Source organism: Mastomys coucha, unplaced genomic scaffold, assembly GCF_008632895.1.
Source record: "Mastomys coucha isolate ucsf_1 unplaced genomic scaffold, UCSF_Mcou_1 pScaffold14, whole genome shotgun sequence".
Lineage (NCBI taxonomy): Eukaryota > Metazoa > Chordata > Mammalia > Rodentia > Muridae > Mastomys > Mastomys coucha.
The window spans coordinates 17,926,977-17,952,584 of NW_022196896.1; the positions used below are offsets into that span (position 1 = coordinate 17,926,977).

General features: G+C 37.2%; 1 protein-coding gene across 1 annotated transcript in view; it reads right to left on the reverse strand.

Moving 5' to 3' along the window:
- Positions 1–25,608, reverse strand: part of Cngb3 (cyclic nucleotide gated channel subunit beta 3) — a 214,879-nt gene that overhangs the window by 165,813 nt on the left and 23,458 nt on the right.

A 25,608-nucleotide genomic window follows, 5' to 3' on the forward strand; every position in this document is an offset into this window, starting at 1 on the left:
AGTCTGTTTCCAAAAATCGAGCCTACAATTCATTTCTTGGTGCAGCAGAACTATCAACTCTCAGCTTACTTCGATGGAGGTAAAATCCTTTGGTGATATGAGGGTCACTGAAATACAGCCTTATTACAATGAAACCAAATGTCTAAAAATTGTTCTTATATTGGGCTTGTACCACAGTAAGAGCCAAGATTTTAAACTCTACTAACTACAAAACAAACAAAAAGACTTTATATATTCATGTTCATTTAAGAAAATACTAGGAGTGAGGTATTATTTTTAAGTATATAGTTAATATGTTTGGAGTTATTTAAAATTTATATTGAGAAAAATGTATTTTCACTATTGCTGTAGATGAGCATCTACATAAGACTGTCAAATTGATTGTTGTTTTATATCAAACAACTTTTATAATACTAATTTTTATTGTTATAATATTTTATAAATTTTAAGGAATATGACAAAAAAGCAATTGTAGGTATTGAAGTGGGGGTCTCTGGGAGGAGGGGTGGTACAAAAGGGAAACAAGAATGTGATTCAATTCTATTTATGTTTTTAAATGTTAGCAAATTCAGTAAAAAATGTAAGTTATTCAAGTCTACACTCAAGTCTATTCTTTGATACAATTAAATAAAAAGAGAATTAAGTAAAAAAAACCAAAAACAAATAAATTCATTATACTTTTTCTTACAGTAAAATTTCTTTCTGTCAGATATTTTCTATTAACAAAAGATATTTCAGGGGCAATAAAAAGTAAGCTTATCCCTTTTCTCCTCTTATGTCTAGTACTCCCAACTTATGATTTGAATCGAAACCAGTGGTCTACAACTGAATGAATTTGTAGGATGGAAAGAAGGAAAAAATGTTGAGTCATATCCAATCTTGATCAGTAGCTTCTGGATTTAACATAATTATGCTAAATGCTATTTAAGTATGTAACGTCACAAATAGCATCTGGAGGCCCCATTAAACCCCTTGCTTCCTTAGCCCAGAATAAGGACTTTATTTTAAAAAAAAAATACATTTGCTATGTGTGAAAATAGACCTTGCTTTTTTCTGCTTCAGTTTCTGTAAGCTCATAACTGTCCACTACTCACATGCCACTCAACTCTGATCTTCTTTTAGATTCAGCTGCTCCGTGATCATGGAGACACATCTTTGGCAAACTAAACTGAACTGTGCAAGACTCTAACACAAACAATAAAGCAACTTTTTGTGAATCTCATAAATTTCTTAATACAAGCTCTTGAATGGCTGAATCTTCTCTGTATCCAGTCTAGACAGCTATGCCATTTGTAAAGGTGGTCCTCTGCAGGTTGTGTGAAGCAGTTCAGAGATTAGGCAACAGGCAGAGCAGCACTACATAGTCACTGTTCTGTCGTCTCATGGTTAATTTTACTTTTAAAATAAAATCTAGCATATAATCACTGAGAAGGGACTATTTTTCTTATAATATTCTTATACAATTTTGTTAAAGATTATTACTACTACAGACCTTAAAAATTGTCTTTTAATTTTTAGAAATGTTGCTTTACTTTGTGTAAAGTGTTTAAGAGGTACTGTATACCTGGAGAACTGCTGGCCTCAGAATCAGGTGGGCATCCTTGACTCTCTTTATTGTCCTCCAATTCTAATTCCTCAGTTTTATTCTCAGCCCTCCTGGGGCTAACATGACTCCCTTCTGAGGAGGAAAACTATTAAAAGACCAAATCAATGAATAATAGGAACAGAAGGGAAGAAATTTGGGTCAAAAGCACAGAAAAATTAAAAAATCTGGAAGAAATTTCCTTAATCTAAAGAAGGAAGTGCCTATCAAGATACAGGAAGCATACAGACATTAAACAGACTGGAGCAGAAAGAAAGTCCTCTTGGTGAATAACAATCAAAATACTAAATATACAGAACAAAGATAATATGAAAAGCTGCAAGGGAAAAGAACAATAACATATAAAGGCAGACCTGTTAGAATAGCACATGATTTTTCTTTTTTTTTTTTTTTTTTTTTTTTTTTTTTGAGACAGGGTTTCTCTGTGTAGCCCTGGCTGTCCTGGAACTCACTCTGTAGACCAGGATGGCCTCGAACTCAGAAATCCGCCTGCCTCTGCCTCCCAAGTGCTGGGATTAAAGGCGTGCGCCACCACTGCCCGGCTGATTTTTCAATGGAGACTCTAAGAGCCACAAGACTTTGAATGGATGTTTTAGAAATTCTGAAATGTCACAGGTGCCTGCCCTGGACACTATTTCTAGCAAAACTTTCAATCATAATAGGGAGAGACATCATGGTAAAACAAAATTTAAGCAGTATCTATCTATAAATTTAAATCTATAGAAGTGGATAGAAGGATAACTTTCACTGGACAGGTTAACCACACTCAAGGAAACAAAAAGAAAACAAAAATTAAACCTCCAAACCCCTAAGATGAGCAAATCAAAAAAAAAATTACACCATCACTGAAAGAACTCCAATGTTAGGGAGACTCTCACTCAAGTCTCAGGATGACACGACCACCCAATAACTTACGAGAGACTGATCTTGCTGCAAGCACACAAGGTTTATTTGGGATAGGCTGGTACCAGGGTTGAACCTGTAACCTTGCAGGCCAGAGGAGTTCAACCCAGAACACAAGGAATAAGGGGTATTTAAAGGGAAAAACCACAAACCAGGGGAAATGAGGGGGAATTCTAACCCAAGGTATTCAGTCAGTTAGGGAGGGGAACATATTCATTCTAGGAATGTAATCTTCATCTACCGGTTGGCAGGATGGAGAGCCTTAGCGGGGTCTAGAGCCCTGTGAACCAGTTGACCTTCATTCCTAGTTCCACCCTCATTGTGGATCAATCAGGAGGGGCAGGTCTTGGGAACCAGAGCCCTGAGGCTCTGAGTTAGCCAGGTTCCTGAAACTGGCTAGTCTACATTCTTGGCTCATTACAGAGGTTTCCTATGCCCTTTTAGGTAAAGGTTATACATTATACATTTCTACTGATACATTTCTATTAAATGCTCTTATTTTAAAATTCTAAAATTCTCCAGCCCTTCTACAAAATAAGGGGTATTAAAATACTATTTATTGATAACTTTACTAATCAGTCATCTCAATCTCCTTTAAAGGACACAGACAAAAATATTGCATATGAAACCAAAACCATTTTTTTTTTGCTTCATCCTAGAAACACATCTTAATATCAAGAACAGACATCACTTCATAGTAAAAGCCTGGAAAAAATATTCCAAGAAAATGGACCTAAGAAACAAACTGCTATATCCATTTTAATAGCTAACAAAATAGATTTCAAACCAAAACTAATCAGAAGAGACACCAATAAGGAAACTGTATACTCATCAAAAGAAAAAAGCAGCCAAGAGAATATGGAAAATCTAAATATCCATACACCAAGCAAAAGGACATACATGATCTTAAAAGAAACACTGCTACAGTTAAAATTATAGATTGACCCTCACACAATAATAACAGCTGACTCTTACCAATAGATAGAACATCCAGACAAAAACATTAAACAAAGAAATGCTAGAGCTAAATGGCATCATAAACCAAGTGGAACTAATAGATGTTTAGAGAACATTTCACCCAAACACAAAAGAACTTCTCAGGAACTTTCTCCAAAACTGATCATATACCTGGACACTAAACAAGCCTCAACAAATACAAGAAAATTTAAATAACACCCGATTCCTCTTTGACCACAATGGATTAAGGCTAGATGTCAACAACAGAAACAAAAGAAAGTTTACAAACTCATGAAAATTGAACAACTCATTACTGAATAGAAAAAAATGGGTCAATATGGAAATGATGAGAGAAATTAAAAACGTTTTTGAATTGAATGAAATGGAAATGCAGCAGACCTAAACTTATGAGACACAATGTAGGTGATTCTGAGCGGGCCTTTATATGGGCCTTGAGTTCCCATATAAAAATATTGGAGAAATCTCACATTAATAACTTAATGGAACACCTGAAAGCTCCAAAACAAAAGAAAAAGTAACCCCCAAAAGGAGTAGATGAAAAGAAATAATTAAACTCAGGTATGAAATAAATGAACTAGAAAAGAATAGAAAGAATCAATGAAACAAAGAGTTGGTTCTTTGACAAACCCTTGTCCAATTTAACTAAAAGATAGAGAGTAAAAAAAATCCAAATCAACAAAATTAGAGATGAAAATGGGGGACATAAAAACAAATGCCAAGGAAATCCAGAGAATCATAAATGTATACTTTAAAAACTTCTACTCCACCAAATTGGAAAATCTAAAAATATGGATTGCTAGGAGACAGTTTCCTGAGCACAGTCATCTCCTTAACTGTTGGGCCAGGAAGTGAATGTTCACTAACCCCCAAGGACCACCCAGGAGCTGAATCCGATGTAGATGGAATAGCACTATGGTCTTTTATTTACAAGCTAGAGCTTGGGCCACACCATCATCACCAGTGCAGCAGGACAGGAGGGTAAAGCTCTCAGCAGGACAAGGCTTTATAGGAAATATCGATTAAGGGATTTTATCCTGTCAAGCATCTAATTGTGTGACTATTGTAAGCTGACAGGTAAGTGCTCTGAAGCAAAACCATGAACCATCATAAATGGTCTGAAAGTACATCTGTAACTGTCAGACTAATCTTTGATTGACTGTTGCTAAGAAGTAGCTAGGGAGTAACTCTGGGGTATGGCCAAGGACAAACCATGATGCCCTTCCTGGTACTTGGGTGCAGCTTGGGTTCAGCTGTAGGTCAAGTTCTCAGGCTCTTTTTCTTTTAAGATGGAGTCCAGTCCTAAGGTTTGGCCTTTCAGGACAAGTTGCATCTTTCTGGCAGGGCCAAAACTGGGTTCATGTTCCTACGCCCCAGAAACAATGCCTATCCTGGTTCTTCAGGTGTTTCATGCTTGTTTGTTAATCCGTAAAGAACGTAGAGAGGGAAGTTGCTGATTATCTAAACTAAGACACACCAAGTTGCCTGTCTTGACTTAATAATTCACTATGTGTAGCTTGCTCATCCTTTGTTCCCTTATCATTTTAAATTCCGGACCAGATTCCAGGAAGGGACCTGACTGCAAAAGCTGAATCAAGGATCCTGAAGCCAGGTGATAAGGCTCAGTCACCAACGTTGAGCTTAACCCTTTACGTCAAAACATGATTGGCCAATGCAGCAACCCACCCTGCTCCCCCTTGCTTTGTGTTCCCGTGCTATAAAAAAATGTATGATCTCTCTTCAACGTCGTGGTTCAGATCCTGAACTGGCTGCCTTCTTGCACGTGCTTTCATTTTTTTTCTTCATTTTTTTTTAAATTGAATATTTTCTTTACTTACATTTCAAATGTTTTCCCCTTTCCAGGTCTTCCCTTTGGAAATCCCCATCCCAGCCTCTCCCCCCCAGCCTTTATGAGCTTGCTCCTCCACCCATCCACACACTCCTGTCTTCCTACCCTGGCATTCCCCTACATGGAGCATTGAACACCTTCAGGCCCAAGGGCCGTTCCTTCTACTGATATCCAGCAAGGCCATCCTCTGCCACATATGCAGCTGGAGCCAAGGCTCCCTTGATGTGTACTCTTTGGTTGGTGGTTTAGTCCCTGGGAGCTGGGCGGTGGGGTGGGGTACAGTGGCCTGGAGTCTGGCCAGTTGACACTGTTGCTCCATTTACGGGGCTGCAAACCCTCTCAGCTCCTTCAGTCTGTGTCCATCACCCTAAACCGCAACCCCCTCAGTCCAATGGTTGGCTGGGAGCATCCACTTCTGTATTTATCAGGCTTTGGCAGAGCCTCACTTGCTTTCATTTTTAAGCTACCGTCTCTTGTCTCTGAAGTGAGTTTTCTCAGCTTCCAACCCGAATCGAAGAGATAATTTTCTGGATATATACCATCTACCAAAGTTAAGTTAAAATCGTATAAGCAACTTAAACCTATAACTCCTAATGAAATAGAAGCAGTAATTAAAATTATTCACCACCCCCCTCAAAACTAAAAAAAAAAAAAAGCCCAAAACACAACAAACAATAAAAGCAAAAGCAAGCAAGCAAGCAAGCAAGCAAGAGCAGCAACAGACTGGAGATGGCTTTAACACAGAACTGTATCAGACTTTCAAAGATTCATGTCAATGCTCCTTAAATTAGTCCACAAAATAAAAACAGAAGAAACATTACCAATTCTTTTTATGAGGAGGCAAATCTCCTGACACCTAAACCACAAAAAAACATAACAAAGAAAATCGCAGACCAACCTTTCCTCCCTTCCCTCCCTTCTTCCCTTTTTCCCTCTCTCCTTCCCTCTCTCCTTCCCTCCCTCCTTCCCTTCCTTCCTTCCCTCCCTCCCTCTCTCCATACTTCCCTCTTTTTCTCTTTTTCTCCATTTTCCTTCAGTCCCTCCTTTCATTTTTTAACCTTACAGGGCTTTTACTTATATGTTATGGTTTTTGGTTTGTGTTTTAATTGGATTTCTGTGTGTGTGATAATGTGCGTGTGTGTGTGTGTGTGTGTGTGTCTGTGTGCACATGTATTTCTTGTGTTTTTCTTTGGCTCTTTTCTTCTCATTGTTTGTTTGTTTTGTTCTATTCCAATTTGCCTGTTTTTACTTTACCTTATTTTAATATTATTTTTATATACCTGTTTGTTTTGTGCAGGAGAGAAGGTGGAAATTATTATCAGGATATTTGTGTGAAAAAATATTTTCTACAAAAGAGAACGTCTATGTCATTTCAAACAATGCTTTCGTCCTGTCCTCTTTTCTATTTTGTGGGGTTTAGGAAGTAGCTATTTTTAAGGGACTTGGACATGAATAGAAGAGAGTGCTTGAGGCCAAAGGCAAGTGTCCTGGGGCTCTGTCTACACAACAGATCCTATTACCACCTCTTGAAGGCTGAGAGGATTAATGATTCTTCTATCTGTAGTACAAGGAGACCTACTTCCAGGGTGTGTGTGTGTGTGTGTGTGTGTGTGTGTGTGTGTGTGGGGTACGTGTGCACTCTCATGTGCTTGTGCATGTGTTTGTGTGTTTCTTCTTGAAGCTATGCTACATTGTTCTAGTATCTGCATTTAAAACACAAACCTATGCAAATACATTAATAAATATATTGAAACACCCTTGACCATGAACATTTTATACATTTCAGAATATTTTTTTAGACTATTATGTACAAAAACATTGTCTATTTTGGAGTATGGATATTTTTTAAAAAATCGGTATCATCCCATTTTTTAATAATATGCAAAAGTTGATCTTATATCTTCTTTTTTTCCAGCATTATATACTCTTTCAAGCTATTTCTGCTAATGTAAGCTGTCCAAAACCTGGAGTAATATTGGTGAGCGTGTTCGGTTATTGTGAGGGCAGCATTGAGGTCACATGAGCACACCTACTGCTTCTCACCTCCTAACTGATGCTTTTGAAGTGTCTTCTGTTTTTATCTGCTCACATGTCTTTTATGTGTCATGTAGCTGTTAAAACAGCATTGTCTTGAGAAAAGCTAATTATTCGCATAAATTCTTGTCATTTTTTGAGCTTCAAAACTTCGAGGATTTGATGAAAATTCACTTTAATTTGAATATAGCCAAGCTGATTTTACTTTCAGCTTCTCCTTAGATTCTCTCGACTCTTTTGTAAGGGGCAAGAAGGTAAAAATCTTCACCACTGAGCTTTTTATTTTCTTTGGAATAATCTGTCTTATAATTTGTGGTATGTTGTCATCTTTGTCCTTCTTTAACAAGTTTGTTCTCTTTGTATTTATTGTAATTTTTTATTTCACATAAGACTATTTAACCACTTTCACAATCCCAAATATGTAAAGCAAACCTGTAACTGTTTGTCTATAGGTTCATCACAGTAACCATTTCTCTTTCAGGTAAAAGCAAAGTCAGAGAGAAATAAAGACAGTGTTCTGTTAATCAAGAAATTAGGAATTAGGGAGGAGAACAAGAAATTAATAGCCTCAGGATACATTATTTTTTTCTGAATAAGAATTCTCTGAGATCAGAGAATTTAATTTCTATTGTAATCATTTTCTCCTGCCCCTTAAGTCATTGTTTCCCTTTGATCTCTCCAGCTTTTCGGTTCTGCAGCATGGGACTGCATGGAATCTAGAAGAGGAACGCTAGAGGGCAGTAAAAGCGCATTTTACAGATGTGAGACTTGCAGCTTTTTAGAGGTGGTTCCGAGCCAAAGTCCAGCTTTGTTGTGACTGATTTCTACTGTGCCTGGTTCTTAGGAAATCCAAGCTTTAGTTCAGGAGTCCCCTGTGTAGAGGGAGCGGTGCTGGGCGAATGGCTGAATACTGCCAGAGAGGATACTACAAGCAAGTTAAGCCTTGTTTGAATCTTGAGGTGTGAACTTATTTGTCTATTTCAGCAAAGAATGAGAGTTGTTCAGATTATGAGCCATTTTTTTTTTTACTTTCATTTTGTGGTGTTTTCAAACTTTCTATGATAGTGTATATTAGCATCAGGGCATCCAAAACCTGTGGCGACGCATGGGTGAGTCCACAGACCTGTTGCCAGGGCAACAGCCACCATATTCCCAGAATCCATTGGGCTCACCTCCCACCTTTACCTGCAGCCACTAAGTCAGAACCCATATATATATACCGGGAACATTCCTCCATCTCTCTCTCTCCCCTCCTCTCTCTGCCCGCTACTGCCCCCTCTCTCCCTCTCAATTAAACCTCTTACACGTGGAACTGTTTGGGCCTAGTGTGTGGTATGTTCTGACGCAACTTGCTGTTCTAACACATCAGTGTACATGAGCAAAATTACACCACTAGAAACAATAAATAGGATAAAACTTAAAAACATGTATTGCTTCTTTTTGGGAAATGAGTTTTCATGAATTTGTTATAATGTGCTTACCTGAACGAGTTGAAAACAAAAGAGTCATGGAAAGGACAGGTTAGGGTCTTTGGTGGTCTACGTTTCTCTCTTTAACACTCAGCTACCCTAATGTATGTTACTTATGGACACTTAGAGCCTCACTCAGAACATGTGCCCCAGGCATGCATGAGATGAAAGGAGCCAGTGGACAAGCATCTTTACAGCCACTGGCTCCCTTCACTGTTTGTTCAATCTCGACACAATGAAACAAGTAGTCATTAAGTGTACCAGAAAAGATAATTGTGATGTCTAGAATTAATGTAGAATTATACAAACTAGTGATCAAAAACTAGGCCAGTTCTCTGGCTGAATAGCGTCCAATTTTATTGCTTCTAAGCAGTCAAGTTTACAGCAAATTATTAAAAAATTGTGCTCATTATAAGGATAAAAGGGATGGAAAGCAATCTGTGGTCTGCATTTTCCTACAGTGTTAATTAGAGATGGTGAACAATGATCTACAAAGAAAAATGAGCTAGTCCAAGTGTCAGTAGAGAGGAAAAGGGACATATGAATCCCAGGGCCAGGATCCCACGTGGATTCCTGGAAGTGAGGCTCTGCCTTACCTGGGTCCATATTAAAAAAAAACCTTGTGGACTTTGACATTTTTGTGAAACCAGGCTCTGAAAGACTTTCTGCCTGAGAGACCCACATCCCTGATGTGGAACTTTCTCCATTGATTGTTACAGGAAGGGGAAAGCTCAGTGAGACCAGGAATTCTATCTGGGGCATGGTAGCATGATGTGCTTCAAGTGAGCAGTTAATATAATTTCTAAGATGTTAATTCTATAGGTCTTCATGTGTAGCACAGGGCCTAAGAAAATTATAATCCAAGTTGACTTTTGCAGATTTACCTTGGCATCTGTCACTTGTAACATGTATAAACAAGAAATCAAATACATTAGGTGTTTCAAAGAATTAGTGACTTTCAAACGACTACCCTCCTCTTACTATCTTTTAAAAGCATCATCTGCATGTACACACTGGGGAAGTGTTAGTGTGTTTCTTTCATTTGGGAGAGTTAAGAACACAGGACTGGAAATGTCACTTAAGAAACAGATTGGGGATAAATATTGGACTTGAAATCAGTGTAAACTAGCTCACGTCCAAGCATTTAAAAGCTGTCCACAGACAATAAGCTGTTCCCTATGATTTCCCAACACTGCCTTGAAGAACCGCATTGTCTAGGATTTCTAATTATCTGTTCAAGTCCTTTGCCAATATTTCACAGTGAGTAGAACTCTCCTATGTATTTCTGTTAGCAGGAGGCTGCCTTTCCATTTGGCTAATTAAACCTGCAGTCTGGGAAAGTTTTCACTGTTTTAAGTTTTGTGTTCAGTCTTTCTCAATGCTTACCAGCCCGCATTGTAATATGGGTCAGCAGACTAAACTATTAACAGCAAATAACTCTGGGGTATGAGGAAAATGAGGATACTGGCAGGATATTTCCCAGGACCGAAGTTCACATTTTCACCCATGCAGTCTGTGAATACACAGTGAAAAATTACCTGTGGGCCACAGTGTTCCAAATGGACGGATTATCCTGGATTATCTGCCTGGGTGCAAGCTAATCATGTAAACCCTCAAAAAGGAGAAAACCTTCTCTGGCTGCAAGCAGAAGAGAGATTGCATACAGTTTTATTCTCCCCTAAGCTGAATACCTAGGGCAGAGTAGATTTCAAGGATAGATAGAGTTGACAAGAAGATGGGGGTTAGAGAGTCGTGCCATCCTCCCTGCATTTGGAGGGCAGCCTCATCCTTTCTGACTGGCACTGCAGATGCTTAACTATATGGCCTGGTGATCAGGGAGTTGGTGCTCATTAGGTATGCTAAATTTGGGTCTGTTCCAAGACATGAAGTTCGTCCAAATGCTTTGGGTCCTAGTGAGACTCAGGCGTAGTGAGTAGTGCATAATCAGACACTGAGGAGACAAAACAAAGAGACATTGCTGGTTGCTGATAATGTTTATCTGCTTAGGTTTTTTTTTTTTTTTTCCAGGTTGGAGATTATAAGGATTGTTAGCTCAGTACCTTCTAAAATTTTATTTATTTATATATATACTTATTTATTTATTCATTACTGGTACCTCATATTGGTAGGAGTTAAGTGTGGTAACTTCACCGTAAGATTTTTTTTTTGTAGACATTACTTGTTGATAAGCAGAATATATATATATTTTATATTACAATTAATATATTTCAGTGACTATTATCTTTCAATGTAGGAAGTGAAGTGCATTTTCTTAGGGTGCTGAAATTTAAAAAAGTCTTATCTAAGCAGAAAATATTAATGCTGGGATAAAGATTGTATTTTCTAAAGCTGTAGATGAGATGCACAGTCCTCTCCCAGATAACAAGACCTATTGAAGTCTCCATGAACTCTATGTTACTTTTTTAGTTTCTTTCAAAACACATGTTGGTATGGCTCAGACAAAACATTCATTACTTTAAGAAATACCTTCTGCTTCTAATTTTCAAAGCATATGAGTAGAGGCCTTGCTAGTTAGTATGAGAAAAACACAGCATTGAGCTTCCAAGTAGGCAGAAGTACAGCAGCCTACAGAACTCTTTCATGTGGCCACTCTTGTATCTTAATCCTCGGGGAAGCAAAATCTTTCTTCAATTAGCTTTGCCCTGAATAGAAGGCTCACTGTTTTGCACCAGCCGGTGTCCTTGTGGTGTGTAATGATGCTTTAACCATTGCTTTCCTTTCATTCCAGTTCTAAATCATGTCCTAGATTTTGGAGGAGTACACCTAGTGTGATCACCGAAGATTGCAGAGCAGTCTCCAAACCTGGCTGTCACGGGAGTCATTAAAATACCCATGACTGAAGCCAAAAGTTGCAGAGAGGAAATCAAAGGCATATCTTCATTTTGTTCTTGTGCAGTCAGTTAAACCACAAGGGTTCAACTTGGTTCTTAACCCCAAATAGATTAGAAGTACATTAAACTGTGAATTTGATGTGGTCTATTAGGAAACATTTAGTGATATTTATGATCAAAATGTTATTAAAACAGACACACAGCTTGATCGTATTATATTCATGGATATGTATGAAGTTATTTAAAGGAAAATTATAAGATGATATCTTAACTTGAATCATTTAAGAATAGTCACAGAATTATAGAAAACATGTTACCTTTCCTCTAAAATTATGTAATTTGGGGATTACATTCATTCATCCATGTATTCATTTGGCATTTACTTATCATAGTCATGGAACTAAGAATATAAAAATAAACGTAACAATATCTCCCTCTCCAATACTTTCTAGTGGAAGGAGAAAGATGATGTCCCCATTTACAGAAACACAGGACATAGGTGATTACAAATGCTATGATGAAAAACAGGTCAGAAGAAGGAAGACAAGAGTGAGTCACAGCTATTTATTTTTCACACAGCGGTCAGAGAAGGTTTTTCCAACAAAGTGACATTTGAGCAGACCTTGAAAGAAGCAAGATATCTCAGGAAGACTGTGGGTATGTGACTCCATGAGAGCGAGGGGAGGAGAGAAAGGAACTTAGGACATAGAAACAGTAAAGGCCAAGAGCTGATGGGCAGCTGATATGGATCTCTGGGGGACATCATAAAGACTTCAGCTTCTACTCAGCATGAGATGAGAGGCCACTGGAGGATCTGGAGAGAAAAAGGTTGATTTATAGATTTTTCACTCTGACAGTTCTATCCATAGATCATGTGAAAAGTGAAAGCTAGACCAGTTACTATGTTATAGCAATGGCTGTGTCAGAGGATAGGCCATGATAATAGCAGTGATAAGGCTAAGCAGCACATGATAAATTATAGATCTATCTCAAAAAAATAACATAGTTTGACTATAGAGTATGAGAGAAAGAATATTATAAATTTTTGTCCTGACCAAATGCTGAGTAAAGATGTCTTGTATCGAGATAGGAAATTTCATACAAAACAAAGGTTTGAAAGAGCTAAGAAAAAATTAAGATTGATTTTGGACACATTTATTTTGATATGTCTGATAGAAATGTGAAGACAGTACATAGGCTATTGGTAATTCAACCTGTGTTCTGCTGAGAAATACAGTTTGATACACACATGTGCCAGTTCTTGTGTGACAGTGTTGCTTAATGCTGGTGGACTGGATTAAACCATATATTGAGATAATGTATGATTAATAAGGAAAGTAAAAAGTCTCCTCCCTGGCTCAGGGAGCCTCAGAGGGAATGAAAAGAGTAACGGGCTAGAGAATGGAAAGGAATGAGGTGAAATAGGGTTCTCTATTCAGGACACAGCATGGCACTCATAAACTCAACAGAACTTTTATTTACATGTACAAGGTCTGCACGAGGTTAGATTCACCCCTATTTTACCATGCACAGACTTGGGGTTGATCAGAACCCAACTCTCACTGAGTGACCTTGGGTCATTAATAAGTGCTAAGAGAAGGATTATTTTCTTCAGTGTCATTCTCCATGGTTACAATGCCCGTGTTCCAGTAGATAACACTCTCATACTTATGTGAACATCAATAAGTCAACTCAGAGGGTTGAAACAAAAAACATCAAATTAAGAAGGGGCTTGGTGAGAAGAAGAATTTCACTGGGAGAAAGGAGAGATAGGAGTAGGTGATGGTAGTATTAAAATCCTGTGTGTGTGTGTGTGTGTGTGTGTTGTAGTTGTCAAATAATAAAAAAGTATAAAAATGATTTAGAGATTGGGCTATTAATAAAATGGTTTGAGCTATTAATAAAATGTGAGAAAGAGAAGCCAGTAAGGTGTCAACTCAGTAGAATGACACCTGAGAATAGAAGATAGAGATTTGTAGATCTCTGTTGATAGGTGGAATAGAGTAGGACTTAAGACCATTGGATCTTCTGGAGTAGACCACACCATTGACTTTAGGAAGAATGGCCAAGAGACTTTAAATTTTTCTTCAAAGGTTGGATGAAACAGTAAAAACCAGGTTTAAGCAAGCTCAACATGGCTTGAAAAAGTAAATATAGGTAGTTAGGTTGAAGAAATTTTCTGTGAGACAAAGTTGAATAGTGCCAAGGAGGGCATTTTTGCTGCCATTGTTTAAGTACAGGAAATGCTATAGCATGCCTGTATGTTTATAAAAATCCAAAAGAGAGAAAAAGATCTAGTTGTTATAGGAGAGAAAGGGAAAGGTTGTTGATATGATGCTGTGGGTAGACATAGAAGGGGAAGAGTCAGCTTTAGACACACTAATCTCAGTTCATTCAGAGAACTAGAAGTAAATGCAGATGATAGGACTACAACACAGTGATGCGTGGCCCTGTTCTTAGGGAGACATGAGCAAACATCTACTCACTCCTGAAAGAAATCAAGGTCAGACCAACATAATGAGAACATCAAAGTTCAACTTGAAGAGTCAGTACATTTATTGGGGTCGTTTATGAGAGTACGTATGAGAAGTTATCTATAGGCTCAAAAGTGATGCAAAGATAGCTGCATCATCAAAAGCCCATCCCAGCATGGGTGAAAATTAGATCTCCCAAACTCTCTGCACGACTACCGGCATATCAATAGGTCAAAGTGTTCCTTCTGGGCAGCTCGGCTTCTCTGAGTCTGCTGAGCAGTTCTTAGTATTTCTATGAACTCTGCAATGGAAAGGCCTTCTGCATCCAGTCAGTTTCATGGAGTTCCTGAGACTAACAAGCTCTTTATTCTTGAGACTAAAGGAACTTTTCTTTAGAACACCCTGAGTCTTGAGCTTCACTCCAGGATAGAAGGTTTCAGCTGGGAGAAACTACCACACAACACACAGACATGTATGCGTTACATTTTGTGGTGGAAGCATGTGGACCTTTTTTCCAAAGGCTCCCATTGTGTCTACACACCTTCTTACTGCCTTCTACACTGCAGAGTATCAGAGTAATGACTCTATTGCTTGTCTCTATAGCCCTGTTCTGTGAGTTGGACACATATATTAGGGCACTCCTGAATACTGGAATATGCACAGTTACAATGAAATGGACCATTAGGTCAAGTAGAAGCCGTTCGCCAAGCTGATCATTGGCATATAAGCTAATTGATAGACTATTACTATCTGAGCACCATTTGAGCACTCACTGATTCAGAATTATTATCTATTTAAGCTTCAGTTTTATGTTTTAACCATGTTATACAGCAGAACTGTGCAGGTACTGTGGAATCATGGAATGCTGCAAAACAAAACAAAACAAAACCAAAACCAACAGAGCCAGATAAAACTATCTAAAACCATAAATATTGATAATGAAAACTTTAAAAACAACAAAAATGGAATGAAATGCAATACACTTACTAAAATGCATATAAATGTACTATATCCCGTAAGATATAAATGATTCTTCTTGTATTTTGATTCTATTGTCTATAAATGCTTTATGTCAAGAGCAATGTCAAGCAATCTTATTTTCCTATAGATAGATATCTTTATGTTTGTAATGGAATTGTTTCTCTATATTCTATTTATTGAGGATTTCAATATGATTACTGTGTTTACATTATTCTTTCCTCTATCAAATCCCTAAAACTTCTCTCTCAATTTTGAGAACAATAGAAAAAATAATTTACTCAATTAAAAAAATGAGTTTAGCCAGGTGCAACACATACCTTTAATCCCAGTACTTGGGAAGCAGAGGCAAATAGTCTCTGTGAGTTCAAGATTAGCCTGGTCTAAATAGAGAGTTCCAGGACAGTCAGGGCTACACAGAAAGTCCCTATCTAAAACAAAACAAAACAATATAATGAAAAAGACAAATGAGCAATAAGAGAGGACTTGTTTAGAGGAATCTGCAGTGCAAGTGTTTAGGGAGACAGATACACATGAATATTAGTTTGTGTAGAGTGATGGATCTATGTAGACACCAGCCCAACTTCTCCATGTTTAATAGCTTGTGTAGGTATTCAGTTCTTTATCAATAGAACCTCACCATCAGTTTGGGAAGAGGCACCAACAGCCTTGGCAAATGCAACATAAAATTTAGGTGTATTTTAGATGGGAGAACAGGATTGTGGGTCCTTTGGACCTTGATGCACAAGTGGTTGTGAGCTGCCATGTGGGTACTGGGAACTGAACCTAGATCCACTTAAAGGGCAGTAATGCTCTTTACTACTGAACAATCTATCATCCCTCCCCCTTCCCATTTTTCATTTTGAGAAAGAATCTTATATAGATTGACTTTGACATGGATAATATAGAACTTCTGAGTCTCCTACCTCTATCCCCCAAAAGTGGGGATCACAAGCTTGTGAAATTAAACTTGACTTATACATACTATAAGCAATATTTTTATTACTTCTGTGGGGATTTGATATAGTCATTTTGATTATATGTCCAACCTCCCATCTTCCTCCAGACTCACCTTCTGTACCCTTATCTCTCTACTAACCCGATTTTGAGCTTTATTTAACAAAATAAACAAAACCAAACCAGATTCAAATTCAATTTGCAAGATATGGGCCTTAAATCCCATAAGAAAGTGGTTGGGTATTCTCATAACATTTGTACCATTATTGTACTACTAAGCATATCTTGTCAAGGCAGTCATTGTTGTAGTTTGCAAGGTTCATGGCTATGTGGGACTAATGATTGCCTTCTCTTCTGATAGTATGCATTGCACCTTAATACCATGATATCTAACCAGTGGAGATCACGCTTCCATTTCAGTACCAGCTTAATTTGTCTGTGTTCCATGATGAAAGCATGTTGTGTCTTCAACAATGGGATCTTACTATTAGACTCTGCATCATAACAAAGAACATTGAAAATAGCCTGCAATATTTAGGAGTCTACAGGACCTCATTGGCCAAAACCTCAAAAACAAATAGCATACTCCTGGTACTAGGGTTTTAAATTGCTAGCAAAACACATATTTTAATGAGCTAAACAAGAGGTTTTACAATACATCATTGACTTTGTATATGATCAGTTTCTGTTTATGTTCTATATAAACTATAAATAACTACATATTATATTAGACTGAAAGCTTCTCTACAGTTCTTTGAGTCTAATTTATTAATTTAGGTTTTCAAGTATATTGTATATTTACTTATTTTGAAATATGTTTGCTTATTATTCATAAGCAAAGACAAGTATTTTACAATAACTCATGCTAGGATAGCAGAATTATGAGTTACATTTTGTAGCTGACAGGACTACATTTGTTTTCTCTCATCTACTGTTTCATAATATAAAATTGTATAGCTCAGCATATGGAGGATAAAAATTCTCTTCTGAGTGTTTACCAAAAATATGTTAACATGCAGATTAACTAAAGAAAACTTAAAGTTAATTAATTCTTCAATAATTTTTGATGCCAATCACTCTTATGTAGGTTTTATTACATTTAAAATTGACTTTATATTTTGGGACTGTTTAATGCTCACAGCAAGCCTGAGTTGCATGTATCATTGCTTTGTCTATATTCTCCCCTTAGGCATGCATAATCTCTCCGTCACAGACAATATCCAGCAGAGTACAATGATCCTGATAACGGATAAACATGCATTGACACATCATCATCAACCAAATTCCCTGAGTAGGCAAGGAGCAGCTTTGAGATCTCAAGGCAGCCAGTTACTGTGCTTTCACAATCTCTGCGTTGTGATCTCCACCACTGAACTTCGCCTTTTAGGACCATTTTAAATTTATTTCCTGATTGAGTCCCAGAAATTTCAATTTGTGTCTTTCTTTGTCAGATGATTTTTTTCCCTCTGACATACATATGTTAAAACCTTCTCTATAGTCTCTTCAATTTTGATTATGTTATATCTGTATTTTTTCTTTTTTTATTAGATTTTTTTTTAAATTTACATTTCAAATGTTCTCCCCTTTCCTGGTTTTCCCTCTGAAAAAAAAAAACCTATTCCCTCCCCCCTTCCCCTGATCACCAACCCACCCTCTCCCACTTCCTGGCCCTGGCATTCCCCTACACTGGGGCACAGAGCCTTCACAGGACCAAGAGCCTCTCCTCCCATTGATGACTGACTAGGCCATCCTCTGCTATACATATGCACCTAGAGCCCTGAGTCCCACCATGTATACTCTTTGGTTGGTGGTTTAGTCCCTGGGAGTTCTGGGGGGGGTACTGGTTAGGTCATATGTTCCTCATATGGGGCTGCAAATCCCTTCAGCTCCTTGTGTCTTTTAGCTCCTCCATTGGGGACCCTCTGCTCAGTCCAATGGATGGCTGTGAGCCTTCACTTCTGTATTAGTCGGGCACTGGCAGAGCCTCTCAGGAGACAGCTGTATCAGCCTCCTGTCAGCCAGCACTTGCTGGCATCCATAATAGTGTCTGGGTTTGGTGATTGTATATGCGAAGGATCCCCAGGTGGGGCAGTCTCTGGATGTCATATTTTTTTCTGCAATTTCTTTCTACTGGCCTTAGGATGCTGTTACAGGGGCCCAAGAAGGCTGAAATGCTAGTCAAAGGCTGGGCAATGGGGCATTTATCATGGTTAGCATCTGAAACAGATGAAAGACAGGGAGATATCACATTGGTTGGACAGTTGTGATAAGTCAGTCTCTGTTCTTTCCAGGGTTTTCATTCACAGCTCTCCTTGTTAGTCAAGCTTCCCCGTTATTTTTGAAAAACAATTTCAGCAGGTATAGAATTTTAGCCTGCATCATGAAATCTGAATCATGCCATTCTTCTCTCTGTTGGTGTCCATAGATTTTGTTGAGAATCAAATAGTTGTTTTATACTTACTTCCTGGTTAGCTTAAAGATCTTATTTTTTGTCTTTTGTACTTTCAAATTTCACTAGAATGCATTTAAATAAATTTATTTTCATTAATTTACATTTATTTGATGTTCCAAGTTTTATAGTTTCTTTCGGCAAGCGAGTTATCTTGGCATTTGTCTTCTGAAATTCTAATTATATGCATGTTGTGTTTTCTCTCACTGTGCTCTTTATTTCAGATCCATCATCCACTATATGGATTCTTCTGTATTGCAAGTTCACTGACTATATTTTCATTATAGTAATTGTTCTTCATTCTTTTGTGAAAATAAGTGTGCTCATTAAATTGTATTTTTGTTTTATTTTCAACCATCTCTTGATTTCTATTTTTAAATATAGTTAATTTTTTTATTCACTTTATATTCCTTTCTGAGCTCTTCTCCCTCTTCTCTTCCCAGGCCCACCCTTACAATTTCCTTCCTCCCTTGCTCCCTCACCTTCTCCTCAGACTTTAAATATACTTATAAAGACTTTAAATATACGTCTCCTGCTGTGACTTTAAATATACTTATTTTATATGCTGCCTGATAATTGTATCATTTTCATTAACCATCAGATTCTGTTTCTATTATCATATTTGCAGAAGTTTATGTGATGTAGGTCTTCATATGTGTGTTTGTACATATGACTTCAGTGGCTTATGAAGGCAGAAGAGAGCTGTGGGTTTCCTGGGGCTAGAATTACGCCTTTTTGATCTACCCACTATGAGTTCATGTAAGAGTACTATGGGCTCTTAACTGTTGAGCCACCTCTCTAGCTATTATTTAGTAATGTTTTATTATCAATCACAATATTCATTGTGATTTTGTCTGTTGGGATATTTTGAAAACTAGTTTCAAAATTTGATTTCCCTCCACAAAATAGAGACAATGTCTGCACATTCCCATTGAATAATTCTAGATATGTGCTTTAGACTGGACTATTTTTTGTAAGATATAGATATAAGGAATTTTTATTGTAGGCCTGTTTGAATACTGACTCACAGCATACAATACCCAGGGAAGTGTTTTTTCCTTGTCATATTCTTGATTTTTTCCTCTTTTCATCTTGTCTAGTCCTATCTTGTCTCATCTCTTCCCTCTCTCCTCCCATAAGTTAGAACTAGAACAAAGGTAAGTTCTATTTTTACTGTGTGTTTTAGGGGATAGTTTACTTATCAATGGTTTGCTCTTTGTGGTCCTAGTTTATAGAGGAGCCTACAGTTTATTCTTCTGTCCAGTTTAGTCCCCTAGTGTCATAAATATTATATTTTAATCCAGACCCAGGCCTTCTAAATGTGGACAAAATCATAAGAACAAACCTCAATTCTTAAAAATTTGCATCCATTTCATTTATTTTCTATCAGCTTAGCTATACCATAAAAGTACATTTTATTTAGTTGTTTAAATTATAGTCTCTGAAGATTTTTCTTTATAGATATTTAGTCTGTCTTATGGCTAGTAAAAGAAGTCAACGATCTTTATTGAGAATGAATTAGTAATCTGTTCTTCCAAGTGTTTTACTTTTTATTCACTTGTTTTCTGAGACAGCATCTCATGTAATCCAGGCTGGCCTTAAAATTGCTGTGTTGCAAAGAGTATTCTCCAACTGTGTATCCTTCTGCCTCTCTCTGCATAATGCTGGGATTATAGGCATATGCTACTACAACCAGTCCTAAGTGTTTCTAATAATTAATCACAAAAGCAGTGTTTTCCTTAGAGGGAAGTTTTAATTTAGGACTAAAAGTGATAGCACATAATTTTCACAATACTTTCCAAAATACTTCCCAAAACTAAACTAGCGAATGCATGGCTGGTTTCTCTGTTTATTTATTTATTTTTTAAATCACAAGCTTACAAATCATTGCACTATAAATTTCATTTTATTTTTGTAAACTTGACAGCTGACATTCCTTTCCTATTTCAGCTATAGAGTCACATATGGATTGTTAAAGCATTTTTCCCACAGCGATTCTTGCTTTTGCTAGTTACAGAACAATAAACATCAGTGTTTATGAGTGCTGATGTGATTCTGAATTCTCTTCTCCTCTCATTGTTCCTGCTGTGAAATGATTGCTTAGTTTAAAGCCACCCAAATAGAGACTGATTGCTATTATGAACAGAGCAGGCTATTCATAGAAATAACCTTCCATCTCAGCATCCTGGGTAGCAGTGAAAGCTGCGTCCTGTACTGGAGAAGTCAGGCTTGCAGCAGCCGCACCCTGACTCAGACACTGAATGCTTTACTCACTTCCTTGTTTGCCATTTAACCACTTAACCTATCAGCACCCAGCTCTGGCTTTCCTTTCAGACGTAGCTATTTGACATTTTCAGAGAAAACACATCTTTTGCTTGGTATTCATTAGTGTCTATCAAACTGTACCTTTTTTATATTAAAAATAAGGATGTGTTGAGATAGAATGCTAGAAGCAGATACTTTTTTTTTCTTAGTAATGGACAAATGGTTTCAATGGGTCTTCCTAGGGTGAACCCTCTGTCTTTCAGAAGCTAAATGATTCTCTGACAAGATAACAAATTGGTTGATTTTTTTGAAGGAAGATTTACAGAGAATTTCTTTCTTCAAATAGACAATTTAGAAAATGTTGTGAAAAGATATAAAAAAGGGACAGATATCTGAACGTTACTTTAGCACAAATAGATTCCAATCAGAAATGTGGACATGCAGTACTGAGATATCTTAAAAAAAATCTCTTCCTTGGATGACATATATTTGAGATAAGTGCTATTACTTTTGATGGAAAATTAATTTTAGCTAACCTTAAAATTATATGCAAGACAAGTTAAAAACATCATGGAAATGTTTTTGTTTTATGAAAATCAAATTCATATAATAAATACTATCATGTCTTTTGTGTTTATATAAATTACAAAGCAGACATACTGTACTTAAATTCATACACACATTTTTCTATGCTTACAAAACAATATTTGAGGCCAAGACACAATGGATTATTTTGTTAACCAAATGCTTACTCTTTTGAATAATTATCTTTGCAGTTCTCTCTATGACAGAATAAAGATCATTAGTTGTATGTTCAAATGAATGCAAATTTTATATTCAAGAGTTTTGAGAAAGCATGAGCTTAGCAAGACAAGAAGAATGTGAAGTACTGAGATTATGTTAGAATCAGAAAAACAAGCTTCTGTATAGTTTCAATTCATATATATATATATATATATATATATATATATATATATATATATATAATGTATCCATATATATGGAATGGAGATAGTGAGACAAACATTGCATATCCACTTGACAGGGCCATGAGGGCCTTGATACATGAAACAATATTATTAGTGTGTTTTGGATGAAAAGTACAAAGATATCATAAGACCAAACACAGCAGATTACCGCTTTTAAAAAGCTTGGGTCACAGAACCAGCAGAAGGTCTCTAGAGCCTCACATTTTGAGCTTGAATATTTGTCTTTTCTTGTCTTCTCACAGGACACTGAAAATTGACTTTTTGAGTCTCGCACTTGTTGCTTTTACAATGGAATTTACATGACTCTTCCTTGGACAAGAACTACAAGGTTGGCTCTCCTGGCTATCTTGTTGCTGACTATAAAGATCAGCTTCTTTTATCTCGTGAGCCAATCCTTAAAAACTTTTCCCATTTATGTGTACATGTTGGTTCTATTCTGGTGACTGATACAGGTAGCAGTGTCTATGTTCATGTTTTCTTAAAATTTTCTTCTTTCCGTCTTCTGCACATAATGGAAACCAATATGCAACCAGTAATATCTCCCTGCAATTTTTACAGGGAAATTTCAAATCTACATCACACAATATTCCCAAATACCTTTTAACTCTTTCAGACCCAATAATCTCTTTTTGGCCCAAAGTTTAGGTCAGACAATGAAGTGAATGTACTTTAAATAAAAAATCTTACATTTAGAATTTATTAATAGTATATTTTCTCCAAACTTAAAAACTGAGGCAAGGACTAGGAATTCACATATCTACTTTAGCCTATAATCAACTAAACTCTTAATGCTTTTCAACTAGGGACAACTTTTTAAACTTTACATTGCCCAAAACTGAAGATATGTTTTGTATTTACTGCAGGTACTAAAGGAATCTTGATCCCTGAGAATATTGTACAACTATTCCCTTCAATAGTTACCTTTGATGCTGTGTAAGAATATTCAAGACACTGCTCTGTAGGATTCTAGCTAGGCTGCACTGACTCGCAGGAATCAACAGAGAGCTTCTGGAATCCCCCCCAGGTAGCATCACACTAGTTCCCTTAGCTTTAACCAAGTGTATCACCAGAGCATCCTTTAGCTCATGCTTTAGTTTTCCTTAATTCTGAGAAAATATATGACAGCCACTCCCTAAGAAAGAAGAAGCATTTTATTAGCTTGGATATTATATATAGTACATAGCTTGTTAATAATTCCCATGCTGCATTGCTACATAGACTTCAGAGAGAACTCTTAGGAAGACAGCAGAAAGTCATCTGGAATTAAATAGTTTTGTCAGCCCAGAATAGTTAGGTTGACTAAAAGTCTGGTAGAGAGTAAAAAATTTGAGCCCCTTGAGTACACCATTCCTCCCTCTAGAACTCTGTGAGGTGATGGTCATGCTTGCTTTCCCCAAGGATGCTGAAAATGATTGGGGAATCTTGGGTGTTGTTCATACTTAGCCCACTCCTACTGATGATCTATATACTTTTGAAAATTTATGAGTTCTGGAGAAGTGAATTCAGTATGCTTGTGGTTATTTGCTCACTAATCTAATCAATATTGTGCCAGCCATTGAGCTGGGTACCAAAGATACCACTCCTAGCTTCATGAAGCATGAAGGAGGAGAAAGGGAAGGAATGGGGGGGGGAGGTGGAGGAGGAGGAGGAAGAGGAGGAGACTGATGACGAGATAATCACATGATCATCTGCAGAGATATGTGCCATGGAAGAGCTCTTATGTAGATGAGTGTGATTTCATTAAAAGGTCAGACAAGTTCCTCCAGAGATGTGGGGATATGATGGTACTTGAAGAATGGGTAGAAGTTTGTTAGGGCTGACAAAGGAGGAGACAGTTGTATGAACAGAGGAAACAGTATGGAATTAAATATAGTCTTCTGAGAACTTGTTACTTGTAAATATCCTGTATATTTCCTCAGATGGAGGGATAAGATGAGAGCTGTACCCAAGCTGTGCAAACAAACAGCTTAGGATGAGCCCAGAGCAATTCTTTCTCTGTTTTAACTATTCCTAGGTCTAGGCCTGGAAGCTTCTAACCTTGTACAATCTTGTCTTCCAAGAGCTGAACTAATCAATCTGGCTTCTTTTGGTTTCTCATTAAATTGCTCTGCTTGGAAAAACTGTCTGAATTCCACAAACTGAACTGCATTTACTATACAAACTGATTGGAACTGCACAAACTCAACTGAACTCAACTGCATTCAACTGAACTGTACCAAACTGCACCGAACTGAGCTCAGGTGAACTCCACTGCAGTGCCTGATCTCAACTGAACTGCCTGCACTCTACTCTTGACTCACTCTGCACTGCTCTTTAGCAGCCTCTCTTCCCTATCTGTTGTTATAAGATTTGGGCACATCTTATCTCTGACTCATTCTGTCAAATCTTTCTCTGATTTGTCATTTTGTCTGCCCCTCACTTTCCATATGGCTGCTTCCTTCTACAAACTAACTTCATTTTCATTGTTTGGGATTAAAGGTGTATCATTCCAAGCAGGTCACATAGACCTAGGTGGTCTTTGGATGTGATCACTTTCCTGAGTAGCCATGTTGTTGGATTAAAATTCCTCTGCCATTACCAGAGCTTATTGAGAAAGCTTAAATATGTTAAAATAAATACTAAAAAGGAAAGTTAGTTCAGAGGTTAGGCTGCTGATTAAAGAGGAGAGTGTTTGGTGGGAAGAAAGAAAAATTAGCACTCAGGAATTGTCTTCTTTAGTGTAAGTTATTCTGAGCTGACCCTTTTCCTATGGGAAACTAATTAACCTTCGCTGTGCCCTGGGTTGCTTATTTGCAGGTGCCAATAAGGGAGGCCCACTTATGGCAATGAAAACCTATAAATATCAATAATTACATACCTAGTGTAAATACATGTGTATTTTGTTATAAAATCTAGCCCATAACCCAGACTTTAGCATCTTCTCTATGTTTACATGATATTTTAGATTTTGTTTTAACAATGGTTTGTGTGTGAGAGAGTAAGCTTGTGTTTATCTCATGTACAGCCAAGTTTGTGCTCATCTGCCATACATTGTCTAGCATCTATCAGTCAGTAATAGTTCAGAGTTCAGTCAGGACTCTTGATTTTAAATAATCATAAAGATTCCCATGAACAGTAGATGGTTCAACAAAGTCCTGGGGCAATGAGCACAGAAAAAAAGGTAGGGTGATGAAATGGTCATGAAATAGAGATTATTTTTACTTCCTTTTAAATAACAATTCTTCTTTCCAGTTATAGAAGAAGTTTATGTTTTTATTGTTTCATGTACCCATTGAAATTAACTTAACCATAGTCAAGCGATTCAAATAGTGTCAGGAGGCATGTAATACCATGTCAGGCAGCAAATGAAGATGTTTCCAGCTTCTTCCCTTTCCTCCCCATCCCCGTGTGTGTGTGTGTGTGTGTGTGTGTGTGATGTCATAGATTTACATTTAGTTTGGCATCTCTTTGTGATATTTCAAGTCATTTTATGCACAGTATTTATAAAACTATTCATTCAATGGCTGATAGATTACCTGCTTCTCTGTTTTTGGTTATCATGTTGCTCTTTCTCTAACAAAGAAAATCATAATCTGTCTTCTGCAATATTACAATGTTTATAGAATCGAAATAGTGATTTCTTCATGTACTTGGGAAATTATCTTAAGGAAAAAAAACATGTCTAGGAAGTAGGCAGGCTGTTTCTATGATGATACAGTGACTCACACATATCGCTTCAGTGTTTGTATGAGTGGGTTCGTTATTCAGCCCATGGCTGCCTGGACATTGGTTAGTAGTCATGGCTGGTCAATAATGCATGATGAACTGCTGG